At 42.1% G+C, this 14,015-nt stretch overlaps 1 protein-coding gene across 1 annotated transcript in view; it reads left to right on the top strand.

Moving 5' to 3' along the window:
• The window catches only part of LOC132591905 (protein CFDP2-like), a 33,502-nt gene that overhangs the window by 4,557 nt on the left and 14,930 nt on the right, over positions 1 to 14,015 (top strand). The window lies entirely within an intron of this gene.

Genomic DNA, 14,015 nt, shown 5'->3' with positions numbered 1-14,015 from the left:
TCTTTCAGGAGGGGGCAATCCCCCCTTCCCTGTTTGAAGCCATGTAATCTTATGTGCAGGAGGCCAGGAGCTAGTGTTTGTTTAATCTGGTCTGAAGCTGAGGGCTGGAAAGAGACACAGAGAATGGACTTATTCTCTGTGATGAATCCAAAGCTATGGCTTTGGGGACTCCCCCTTAGAAACTTAACAGGGAAGCAAGATCTGTTGTAGTCCTAATGCTGTGAGTCCTTCCAGGGCCGGCTCTAAGGCAAGGCTGGGTGGCGCAGGGCGCCGGGCTGCTAGGGGGGTGCCGCACGGTGCGCAGCGCCCACCACACACTCGCAGCGAGAAACGGGGGGCGCCAGGCGCCCAACATGCTTAAGACGGCCCTGAGTCCTTCCATCTTATACTCAGATTGCATATATATGAAAATTAAATTTTATAACATATAGACACTGTAGCATAGCTGCCAAGTTTTCCCTTTTCTCGCGAGGAAGCCTATTCAGCATAAGGGAATTTCCCTTAAAAAAGGGGAGAACTTGACAGCTATGCACTGTGGTCTCCAGTGATCTTCATTCCAAGCCTTTGGCAAAATGCAGGAAATCCTGAAGTCACTTGCTGCTCAGAGATTGGGGCATGCACAACAGTATGAAAACACATGCCCCATTGAGCAAGCATGATTTGCAGTCTCCTGTATTGTTGCCCAGGTTTTCTTATCCCAACAACAAATGAACAGAATGTAATGACATCATAGTGCAATGTAGCCTATCGAGCTTGCTTATGTGATGACATCACTAAGTGAGTCTTTTGCTCTTGCTGCAAATGCGACCTTGCTGCCCCAGTAACAGGGACATTCCTGTTATTGCCAAGTTGTACTGTAGCAGTTTCGTTGTAATCAGAATAGCAAGATAGGCAGTGTGTTGGCCTGGGCAGCAAAAATGTGTTCCCTTCCCAAAAGGTTTTCTGTTTCTAGGAGGGAGAAAAATGTAGTGATGGATGGGAAGTTCTCTTCAGCTATATCCCTGACTGGGATGACAATTACATGTGCCTTAAGAGAACACAGGAAAAGAAAGAGCCTATTTTTCAAATGAAGACGAAAGAAATATTCTTGAGAACATTAGAAATATGACAGGGTATGACTTACTAGTAGACCTGTTGGTGATATTATGTTAGTCAGGTGAAAGTTTTTAGAGGAAGAAAGTGCTCATTGAGCTCCTGATGGTTGGCAGAATGGCTATAAGTCATGAAAGGGATACATCCTCTGTAAAAGAATAGCTATTTATAAGCATGGGATATGGCATTGTATGATTTAGCTAACCTAAATCATTAAGGTGAGAAAAGGAAGGCCACAAAAGGAAAATCACGTTAGTGAGAAATTATCCATTTTTATAATGGAACTCTAGGATTTAAGACAGCAAACACCTTTTGCATTATTAGGAGTATGATAAAGTACAGCAAGGTTGTCTAGGTTTTTTTTTTTAAAAAAAATCATGCTTTAAAATGGTTTAAAAGATAGGGCATCTATCTGATTAATTATAGAATTCTTAAAGGTAAAATTTGGATGATAGAAAGCTGAATCAATGAGCAAAGCTGTATTTGGATAAATGTAGACAAAGTAAGTGTAGATATTTATGGGGAAAGGACACTGCCTAGTTTTTAGAATTGTTTCTTGGTACACATAGTCATTTGTGTACAACTTCCTTTCCTCAATGAATTTCTGAATCTGCAGTACTGTTTGTGGGGAGCAGAGATAAAGCAATGCACTGATTTTTACAAGCGATGAACAATTCATTCAGCAGTCAGCACCAATGTTTCAAGTAGGAAGGGGCTTCAGCTCCTTGCCCGCCATACTGGAGCAAGTGAGCAACCAAGGAATAAACATGTGAGAATCTTTCCCATAGCAGAGTGAGAGGGGCTTTGAGCAACTTCCCCCTCCTCTTACTGGGGGACTTTGGCCTTGCTTAAGGAAGACAGGAACAGATTGGCCATTGTTCCAACATCAGGATGGGCAGAACATGGAAATGCATTCATTGAAGACATACCTCAGCTCAGGGCAGGATGGACCAACACATATGTTTAGAAGTTAAAAGAGATCTTTGATCAAAAGAGTGACAAATCTCTTTTTTGCAGCACAGACTTTTCCTGCACTACTGTATTGCTTTGGTTGTTATAAACATCTTAATTCTTAAAGTTGTTGGTTTGAACTGAGCTTTTTTTCTCCCCCTTCGAAAGACGTACATCCTCAAGCATTTTGGGGGCCCCAAAACTTGAGATACTAGCCTGATTACTGGTTGATACACCTTTGCTTGATTCCTGGGTGGAGGTTTGTGTGTTATATGTGGTGACTCATTATCGTCCTGAATAAGAAAGCCGTGCTGGAGAGGAATGTCTCTTGAAGAAATGGTGCCAGGTTCTGTGTTTAAAACAAAAATAAAAATGCCTATGAAGCAGCTACCATTCTCCTCTCACCCCAATGTCTCCTGTTATATTTCAGTTTCACTACAACTTTTTTCATCATTCTAAACCTTAAAGCCACAGGAGCCCACGTTGCATTTCAGTCTCTGCAATGCTATAGCTTTCACTCAAGGGAGCAAAACGCCTGTTGTTTGAAAACAGACTTGTCTTGTGTGTCCTCATCTCCTTCTAAGATGAGCAGCTTCAAAGAGCTTGCTAAGAGTGTAGCAGCTACTCCGACTGAGACCAAAAGGAATAAAAGAAAAATATTGTTGGCTCCAGGCATTGCAGGATCTTTAAAAGCCAGGAATATTTCCAAGCTCATTCTAAAGTAATGAAAGAGAAATGGGGCAGAAATGCAAATTATTTTCCCCCAACTGTTTCTCTTCCTGTGAGTTGCATTACTGTAAGCTCAGGCACCAGGGAATAAATGGTCCTAATAGCGTTTCCAACAGAGAGAGAAAATCACAAGCACACCTCTCTTTTCACGCTGACTCAGACACCATAAAATTGTCATTATTTGGGACCTGGGAATGTCACAGTCTTTCATTCTTCTCTGTTGTAAACATATGGCAGAGAAAACAGTCCTGTTCTCCAGCTCCACTGTGAAGGACTGGGGTGGGGGGGGCAGGAATCTGCTATATCCTAAGCCCACTTAGCGCAGGACAACCTCATGACATCTTCCTACAGCACAACATAAATGACACCACTGCATAATGTACTGCAGGTGGGATACTCACCAGGGCCTCCCTGGCAGATCTAAATTTCATGTATGCAGGTCCCAAAATCATTCAGCACTTTATAAGTCATCTGTAAAGTCTTGAGTTCAGTCCAGAAATGTACTGGTAGCCCATGCAAGTCTGTAAGCACAAGTGTATGTATTATGGCTCTGGGCAGGAGCTCAAAAGGCAACCCGCTGCATTCTGCAGTAGCTGTGCTTTTGGAGTCATTTTCAAGGGCTGCTGTACACTGAGAGACTAGGGACACGGGTGGTGGTGTGGTCTAAACCACCGAGTCTCATGTGCTTGCCGATCAGAAGGTCGGCAGTTCAAATCTGTGTGATGGGGTGAGCTCCTGTCGCTTCGTCCCAGCTCCTGCCAACCTAGCAGTTCGAAAGCATACCAGTGCAGGTAGATAAATAGGTACCACTGCGGCGGGAAGGTAAACGGCATTTCTGTGCACTCTGGGACTCGGCATGTTGTTCTGTGCACTAGAAATGGTTTAGTCCACATGACTTGGAAAAGCTGTCTGCAGTCAAAAGCCGTCTCCTTCGGCCTAAAATCAGAGCTAAGCGCTGGATCCCATAGTCAAATTTGACTGGACTTAACTGTCCAGGAGTCCTTTACCTTACCTTTACCTTTACACTGAGAGCTTTAGAATCATTTACCAGAAGTTACCAAAGCATTTACCAGAAGTTACTCCAGACTCTGGGTGTAATGGTCTGTGGTTATGTAGCACCTTTACATGGCAATGTGTCTTACTTTGTAACCCAGCCCAGTTTCATTCTACTGTGATCCTTAACCTCTGGACCCACCCTGATAGCACCACTGATCCTGTGTTCCCTCCTTTCTGTTACTGCCATGCCTAACAGCTCATAGGCGCTGAATTGCCTTTTCTGTACTGATCAGAGACAACAGGACAAACCCAGCCCCGGTGGTCCTCTGCCTTAGGAGGAAATATAGGTTGCTGGATCCAGGGAGGGGGCTTCCTCTTGAGTAGCAACCGTGACGTCCAGGTCTTTCTTCTACAGTGGCACCTGCTTCCGAAACATTTGAAAACCAAGGCATGGCTTCCCATTGGTTGCAAGAGCTTCTTGCACTCAGCAGAAGCTGTGTCACACGTTCGGGTTTTGGAAAAGGTTTGAAAATGGAAGCATTTACTTCCAGGTTTTCAGCGTTTGAGAACCGAAATGTTTGACAATGGAGGTATTTGGGAACCGAGGTTCCACTGTATCTGCAAAATGTCTGAAATGTTTTCTTTTCAAGGAGAAAGAAAGAAATGTATTTTGAAACACTGATAATTTTGAAGGGCTTGCATTATGCAAAACTATTGATACCTTCTGCCCTGTTGAGAAGGCCTGTTGGCAGCGTTCAGATATAACGGTTTCTTTTCTAACAAGGTGCAGCATACAAAGCAAAAATTGTTATTCTGCTGTGAATCATTGCTCAACTCCATAATGATTGCTGGTACTGTACAGGGTAAAACTACAAAGATTGACTTCAGTTTATGGCGATTTGAATTCCTTGAACTAGATTTGCAAGGTCAGTTTAGCATTTCATAGAGGGATGCCTTCCAATTAACTTTTGATAATGAAAGAATTTTCATGTTGTACCTTTTTTATAGCCCAACTGTGGAAGAATAAATGGACAATAACCTACTTGCTGAAAAGCTGTTACAGGAACTGATCTAGCGCTTTTGAATTTTAGTTAAAATCTGGGTGAAAGCAGGAAGAGGAAAACTCCAGGTCCCTCTTCAAATTACTTTTTTTTTTAATGGTAAGCTCACAAAATGTGACAGGCAACCGTGAATATGAGAGCAAAATTCTAAATGGAATGGAGAACAAACAAAAATATAGGAATGAAATAAAATCAAGTAGATATTCATTCAGACTCAAAATGAATATGTTGGGGCAGTATTGGTTGACCTTGAGCAGTTTATGTTATAAATAAAAAATAAATAAATCTTCATTCAACACTAGTAAAAATGTTCATTGTTGCCGTGCTACCAGAGAAGCAACATTCTCTACCCAAATAACACTGCATGAAACAAGACAGAAAATGGCTTTGAGAAATAATGGCTTCAGGACATAGTCCAAGGGCTCATGGTGCAGCCACTTTGCTGAAGCTAAACAGGTCTGGGCTTGGTGGGCACCTGGATAGAGACTGCCTGGGAACCCCATAGACAGGCTATAAATGTACATTATAAATAGTTGGTACTACAGCATCCTATAATCCCATTTCCAGATGAAGCAAAGGTTGTTCTTCAACAGTAACGTTCTCTTGAGGCAGTGAAATCCTTGTTAAGTATAAATAAGAAGTTACTCTTGTTAGTCAGTTTGGTTAGAAAGAAGCAAAAAAAAATTCTTATAGAAGCGGTATAGCTCCTGTGCTTTCAACCATCTGCCAGGGTTGTGGTTGTTGTTGGGGTTTTTTTGGGGGGGGGTAGTGGATCAAAAATATTTCAGAAGAGAGGAGTCCTTCTGTTAGATACCATGGAAGGTTAAACTGCAAGAAATAATATGAAAAATGGCCTCTGCCATCTTTGAAGCTAATAAAATGGCTGCTTGGCGTGTGATGTGAAAAACCCCTTATGTTCTCATCTCCATTAGTCTGAACTTCACTGGTATTCTCCACTGAATTATCAGCCACTACAATCTGAAGCAGTGAGTTCAGAAAGCTATGCACACAAACAGGGAAGGGGAGAGAGAGAGAGAGAGAGAGAGAGAGAGAGAGAGAGAGAGAGAGAGAGAGAGAGAGAGAGAAATGGTCTCAAATTCAACCTGGCTAATGAAAGTGCTGCAGGGACCTTAGATAAAGAGCATTATAGTTACTCATCATTACCCATTTTTAATGGCTGAGCTATGCCAGACTTAGAGAAAACCACTTTGTGTAATAGGACAGCTCACAATAAGGTTGCGAAAACAGCCCATTGGCTGAACAGACGATGAGCATCTAAACCCTGATCTGGAGAGGAGATGATTGCATTCTCATTGGGAGGAAACAATTCTGTAATTTGTTAGTGCAGAACATTAGGCTAGGCTAGGCAGAGAGCAGTGGAAATGTTCCAATGCTTTCATCAGTATCCTCGTCAACATAAGGCTCCTCAAAGGCTTCTGAGTTCCTGATGTTCATTCTTGACGATGCATATTAAAAGGCTGCAGAAGCGAGTCATCGTTTGGACAATACACTATACTGTAGGTCCCTGGTTTCACAGCCCGAGCAAAGGAAGGTCTATCAGTATGGACACACTTAAATCTCTAGAGGGATTAAAGGGACCTGCTGTTTGACAAAAGAAACATACTGTGATATCCAATGGTTTTCTGCTAGAATGCCGGGGCATGTCTCTTTGTTTTGGTTTTCCCTTTATGAAGGGAATAGCCAAGGAAGAATAAGAAATCAGAGCTGTCACGGGGCAAATTGGTGCCTCTGACAAACTGAGTGACAGATACCACTAGGCTTTGGTTACATGACAGATTGTATCCTATGGGGCCACTCAGCAGTAGGGGCAGGGGAGCAATTTTTGACAATTCCTCCTCACTCGGTTGCATCCCTCCCAGCCTCATAATCTGCTCAAGAGGTTTAGAAAACCCTGCAGAGTTACTATTCTCATTATGTTCTGCCTCTTGGAAGAAGAAACTGCACCGTTATATTCCATCAAAGTTATTTACTGCATATCTTTTGCTTTTCCACTGAAACACTGGCAAGACCATTTTGGAAAGGGAGGGGTAAAATGCGAGGGGGGGACGACAAATGGTGGCAAAATGGAATTTAAATGAAAATATTAAAAATGGACAATTAGGTTGTGTTCAGTGTGTTTGATAAAACCCGGCTTTCCCTCCCTGCTGGAACACATGCAGGCAGTTCAATGGAGTATATAGTGAACTGGAGGTCTGTGTACACTGCTGTGCTCCCATTCAGCCCTCCTCCTCCAGCTGAAAAACTAAGTTGTTTTTGTCTCGTAGCTCAAGTAAATTGATTGAATAGAAGCAGAAGGCTGGATAGGGATTATAGCATTGCATTTGACTGATAAGCCAATGTCACATTGTTGGCCAGACAGCCATAACCTCTTCACTGAGGTAGCTATGACTGTTCACAGAAAACTAACACAACAGCTTCAATTCAGATTCTGCTGCCCTAGAATACCTGTCCTGTCCTGAAGAAATGGGGAATCCTAGACCTGTAGTGTTTGACTGGGTACTGTGCTGGCTCTCTTGACCAAACAAGTGAGTTGTGAGCTACCCTCTTTGTACCAAGATTCACACAATGACAAACAAGGATAAATTATCACAATAAAAATATAGGGAAGTTGACCATCTGAACAGCATAGGATAGCATCTTAAAAGTAACTAGACTCTCAAAAGTGGTGTACCAGCTGAGTAATATTCCAGTTGCTTTGAGTAGTCAGAGAAGCTACATACCATATTTTTCCGTGTATAAGACTAAGTAACTTGAAGCAACTACTGGATATTAAGCAAATTATTTTGAAAGCATCATTCCATATTTAAAGTTGAATGGCTTGCCTTAATGTTTCACTTTGTTACAATTGTCATTGAATGCTGATTCACTACTGCAGTTTTTACAAATCAGATTACAATGTATCTATATTATATTACATCTGGTAGCATATAATATTTATTTAAGTGGACATGATACAGTTTTGAGGCTGACTCTTTCTTCTGCATCTGCGTCCTTACGTCCATTCCTGATATTTCACCACAACTTCTGAACCAAAAAATAGATGGTAAAGCTAGAATACCAAACCTTCCATTTTTTGTATTAATATATACCAGCAAACATTTTATCAGTTGAGAATATGCACATTTAAGAGACAAGAGTTAATTTTCTTTTGGGGCAAAACAAAACAAAACAAAACCCGTAGGCAATAAATGAAGTTTAAAAATCCCAAGTCAATTACAATGTAATAACCCTTTTCTTTAGTTAAACGTGGCTAAACAAGCAAATAGCACGATCCACGCAAAATAATACCGGTTTGACATAATTTACAGAGTACTTATGCTTAAAGATCAAAACGTACACAAATCTTTATTTAATCACAAGACAAATGAGTCATCCGTGTAGCAAATTAATCATGACTGAACAACTGGTTATAGAATAATTACAATTCATGATTAGAAATAATGATATTACCATAATTTAAATTGCTCTGGAAAGGACATTTGCTCACATAATTTATGGGATGGAAACTTGATTGAAGGGAGAGTTCCTCTCTACGGTTCTTGAGAAAGAAGTTCTATTTATTTCAATCACTTGCGCCGCCAAAGAAATTAGAAAACGTGATAAAGAAAATGTAGCTAATGTACAAAACCATTTTATAAAACCAGTGTAAGGTATCTTTTGGTTAAAAGATTTTGTTTACTGTGTTATATACATGCCAAGTGTATTTCCCACTATACATGCTTATGTATATCAATTGTTTCTATACAAAAATACAACAGCTGTTTGGGGTTGTTAGAAGATTGTGCTCTTTAGTCTAAACTGCATTGTACAAATGCAAATACAATCATGAGTGACCCTACGCCAAAGGATAAATGGACATAAATCTGACATCAGGAATTACAAGACAGAGAAACCAGTAGGAGAACACTTCAATCTCCCAGGACATTCTATACAAGATCTCAAAGTAGCTGTCTTACTACAAAAGAATTTCAGAAATGGACTGGAAAGAGAAGTTGCTGAATTGCAACTTATCACCAAGCTTAAAACCATGGAGAGACCTGGTTTGAGCAGAGACGTTGGATTCTTATCTCATTATACATGATAAAGCGATCTTCATGCAAGACCATTTGCAGTCGTTTACAGTCGTCAACAGCTATCAGTCAGTCAATCACCCATTTCCACCCCTCCCCACCCTTTTTCTACATATAAGCGTCTGGGGACTTCTATTTCAGTGTATCTGAAGAAGTGTGCATGCACACGAAAGCTCATACCAAAATAAAAAACTTAGTTGGTCTTTAAGGTGCTACTGAAGGTTTTTTGTTTGTTTGTTTCGACTACGTCAGTCCAACACTGCTACCTACCTGTAGCTACCAGATTTGTAGAAGACATCTGAAGGCAGCCCTGTTTAGGGAGGCTTTTAATGTTTAATAGATTATTTTATTTCATTTTTCTGTTGGAAGCCGCCCAGAGTGACTGGGGAAACCCAGCCAGATGGGCGGGGTATAAATAACAACAACAACAACAACAACAACAACAACAACAACAACCAAAAATTAATTATATTAGGGGAGTGGCTTGCAAAAAAATGTCTATATCCATCAAAACTGTATATAAAAACGTTTATATTGGGAGAAAATCACATTTGAAATGCTAATAAACTATCATGGATTCATTCTTCAATTATATTTACCTTTAATGATATTTGTCATGATTCCTTCTGTAGAAGGGAAACATATTTTTCTCTAAATTAAAAGAACAAAGGATTCCAACCAACAGACAAAAACTGATTATTTCATCTGAGCCAGGGCATATCATATTTGCAATGCATGACTCAGTCCTGAAAATGTGAAGTAATAATCTCTGCTCAAGTGCAGAGTATATCACACCAGACTAATCATAATCAGCCTCTGTTACGTCTGACAATATATTCCAGGTTTGGGGAAGGATGTGGAGTCAGTTATTGACAGGCATCGAGCTCAAACTTTTCATTTTAGAAATTCACTGACAAACTTACCAAAAAAAACAAGCTAGCTATAATAGAGATAGCATTCTCCTTCATTCAGTATATTCTAAATGTAAGCCAGGGAGGGGCTTGTTGGGAAAAGATCCACACACCTTTTCTGGAATTGCAGGTGACTCGGATCAGCCTGCCCTGCCTCACCCAGCAGTGGTTGCAGCTTTTAATGAGTGAATGCAGGTAAACGGTTAATACAGAGTTTGTTGCAACACATAAATAAATACATGCAAGATGATGATGATGATGATGATTTATTTTTATACCCCACCCATCTGACTGGGTTTCCCCAGCCACTCTGGGCAGCTTCCAACAAAATATTAAAATTCAATAGTCCATCAAACATTAAAAGCTTCCCTAAACAGGGCTGCCTTCAGATGTCTTCTAAAAGTCTGGTAGTTGTTTTTCTCTTTGACATCTGATGGGAGGGCATTCCACTGGGAGGGTGCCACAACCAAGAAGGCCCTCTGCCTGGTTCCCTGTAACTTGGCTTCTCGCATTGAGGGAACCACCAGAAGGCCCTCGGCGCTGGACCTCAGTGTCCGGGCAGAACGATGGGTGTGGAGATGCTCCATCAGGTATACTTAAGTAAAAAAATAGATATTTTTTAAAGAAGGAGTCTCATTGTTACTTGCTCTCTAGCAAGGGTAAGGTTTGACCCCCCCCCCAAGTTCCTAATGTAGATCTTCACTCACCCTTTTTTCCCTAGTGGGGAGCTGGGTGTGGACGCCATTTTCCCTAGTGGGGGTATGACTGCTATTGTGGGCAGTCGCCCCTGTGTTGCTTTGTCAGTCTATGTATCTAATTCTTGCAAGTTCATGCAGTAGTTTGGTCCTCAAACTGTAGGGTTTCACACAGTATATCAAGAACATAACACAAGAAGCCCCATCTAGTCCAACATCCTGTTCTCACAGTTGCCAACCTGATAAACGCCATTTCCAGCTCTTCAATAGATCCCATCAACGGTGTCTCTGAAAATTTTTACACATCACTTGGGAAGACAGGCGAACTAATATCAGTGTACTGGAAGGAGCAAAGATCAACTGTGTCGAAGCAATGATACTTCAACATCAACTTCATTGGACTGGTCATGTTGTGCGGATGCCTGATTATCGTCTTCCAAAGAAACTACTCTACTTCAAACTTTGAAATGGTAAGCGTAATGCTGGTGGTCAACAAAAGAGGTTCAAAGACTCTCTTAAGGCAAATCTTTAAAAATGTAGTATAAACACCAGCAATTGGGAAACACTGGCCTGCGAGCGCTCCAATTGGAGAGCAGCCTTTACCAAAGGTGTCATGGGCTTTAAAGACGCTCAAACTCAGGATGAAAGGGAGAAACATGCTAAGAGGAAGGCATGCTTGGCAAACCCTCACCATGATCAACTCCCGCCTAGAAACCTATGTCTCCACTGTGGAAGGACATATGGATCCAGAATTGGCTTCCACAGTTGCTTACGGACTCACTGTTAAAACTGTGTTTATGGAAGACAATCTTACTTGGCTGCGAGTGATCGCCAAAGAAGATCTGCTAGAATTATCTTGCTTAGTTCTGTGGTAAATATAGCCGCAAAACTGCTACAACATGTGTACAGTTCTTTCTCCGACCTAAGATAAAATTACAGTATGTATTTTCTTCATCTCTCTCATTGTATGTATGTATGTATGTATGTATGTATGTATGTATGTATGTGTATGCATTTGTATGTATGAGTATGACAAAGCAGGTTCTACCCTTAAACTAGAACATGGGTTGCGGAAGGGTTAACAAGATATCCCAGGGTTGGAGAAGCGGGTCAGTTTGGATGGCCACATGTGTGATTGGTGGGTTGAGCTGTTGCTGGGGATTTTAGCATGTAGCAAATGATTGATTGACAGCTTCTGCACTTAAATATGCATAGCGAGCAGACTTTTCCCCACTTTTGCTGCTCGCAACGAATCTCCCGCCCGCCCTCCTCTAATTTTAGGTGTTCTGCGCCTGTCATGGGGTCACCTGTTTTGGATCAGGGGCCTGGTAGGAATTTTGCCACTTAGCTGATTGGCTGGTGCCAGGTGGTTTTTGCCTACTACGCTGCAATAAATCACAACTTGTAAGGTTGGCGGTTAGGCATTGGTTCAAATTGGATGGTGGAGGGGTACGGGTTTTGTCTCTGCCTGCCCCTCATTGTTGCTGCTGCCTTTAGGGGTATTCCGTTAAAGGAATCCTGGGGCTCTGCATGTTTGTCTGTTTATCCCCGTTAGGGGCCAGGGCTGCGCATGAGCCTCGGGGAGCATCTGAGGGATGAGGTCAAGGGCTTGGGCCCCTGCCCCGATCTCTCCCAGAGGGTGCTCACCTACTGACTCCCCTACTAGGCTAGCGGGAGTCAGATCTGTCCCAGGCGGGGGACAGATGGCTGGAACCAATGCCTAAGCAACCACTCATATCAGTCGTATTTAAATAAAGTTGTGGCCAAAATTAATGCCAAAAACCTCAAACTTAAATATTTGTGATGTGTGAGTTATTGGGCGGATATATTGGTACCTCGGCACGCAAGCAGAGTTGAATCCACAACTGTGTTTATTACTATGAAATAAGTCCTCTCTGCAGCATTTGTATGCTTTACTTTCTAGTTCATTTTCAGTAACTGATGAGACACTTCAGAGCCAAAGAAAACATCTGCTTTTGCCTTTTTAAAATTCATAACGTTTTAATTTTAATCAGCCTATTTTGGAAGAAAAAGGCAGGGGAAGCAATATAACCCAAAAAGTGCCTTTACAAATCTCTTCCCAAATTGCTTTATAGATTGGTTTAACTTTATGACACAATTTCATTGCGCTGCTACGTTGACATACAACCATCTGTAGCCCAAAGCTGCTGATTCCAGTTCAGGTGGGGATATTATTTATATTAGCATATTAGGGTGCCTGACAAGCATACATGCGCCTCTGTGTCTTTTAAATGAATTCTATGGATGGGGCATGGCCAAGGTTAAAACACAGTACCATAGACATTTGGGTCAAGTCCTGTGAAATCTGGAAGGGTAGGCTGAGAAACAGGGCTTACAGACACAGCTACTGAGACCATTCCCATCTATTTCAGCTTGTGCCTCTGACAAATTGAGCCCTTTACCAATCAGCTGAAATAATTCATTGTAATAAAACAGCTAGGGAGCTTGTGAATCTCAAACAGAAAAAATAATTATGCTTTTACTGAGCAAGCCACTCTTTAAAATACATGAAACAAACTTTCTATACTTATGTATACGTAGCAAAAATTATTTATAATAATAATAATAATTTATTATTTATACCCCGCTCATCTGGCTGGGTCTCCCCAGCCACTCTGGGCGGCTTCCAACAGAAATATAGAACACAGTAGTCTATTAAACATTAAAAGCCTCCCTGAACAGGGCTGCCTTCAGATGTCTTCTAAAAGTCTGGTAGTTGTTTTCCTCTTTGACATCTGTTGGGAGGGCGTTCCACAGGGCAGGCGCCACCACCGAGAAGGCCCTCTGCCTAGTTCCCTGCAACTTGGCTTCTCGCAACGAGGGAACCGCCAGAAGGCCCTCGGTGCTGGACCTCAGTGTCCGAGCAGAAGGATGGAGGTGGAGACGCTCCTTCAGGTATACTGGACTGAGGCCATTTAGGGCTATAAAAGTCAGCACCAACACTTTGAATTGTGCTCAGAAACGTACTGGGAGCCAATGTAGATCTTTCAAGACCGGTGTTATGTGGTCTCGACGGCCGCTCCCAGTCACCAGTCTAGCTGCCGCATTCTGGATTAGTTGTAGTTTCCGAGTCACCTTCAAAGGTAGCCCCACAAAGAGCGCATTGCAGTAGTCCAAGCGGGAGATAACTAGAGTATGCACCGCTCTGGCTAGACAGTCTCCAGGTAGGTAGGGTCTCAGCCTGCGTACCAGATGGAGCTGATAGACAGCTGCCCTGGACACAGAATTGACCTGCGCCTCCATGGACAGCTGTGAGTCCAAAATGACTCCCAGGCTGCGCACCTGGTCCTTCAGGGGCACAGTTACCCCATTCAGGACCAGGGAGTCCTCCACACCTGCCCGCCTCCTGTCCCCCACCCCACGAACAGTACTTCTGTCTTGTCAGGATTCAACCTCAATCTGTTAGCCGCCATCCATCCTCCAATTCATTATTTATTATAATTACATATTATACATGAATACTTAGCA

Source organism: Zootoca vivipara, chromosome 1 (assembly GCF_965207765.1).
Source record: "Zootoca vivipara chromosome 1, rZooViv2.hap1.1, whole genome shotgun sequence".
Lineage (NCBI taxonomy): Eukaryota > Metazoa > Chordata > Lepidosauria > Squamata > Lacertidae > Zootoca > Zootoca vivipara.
Note: the sequence above shows the minus strand (reverse complement) of the source record. Positions and strands in the feature narration are given on the sequence as shown.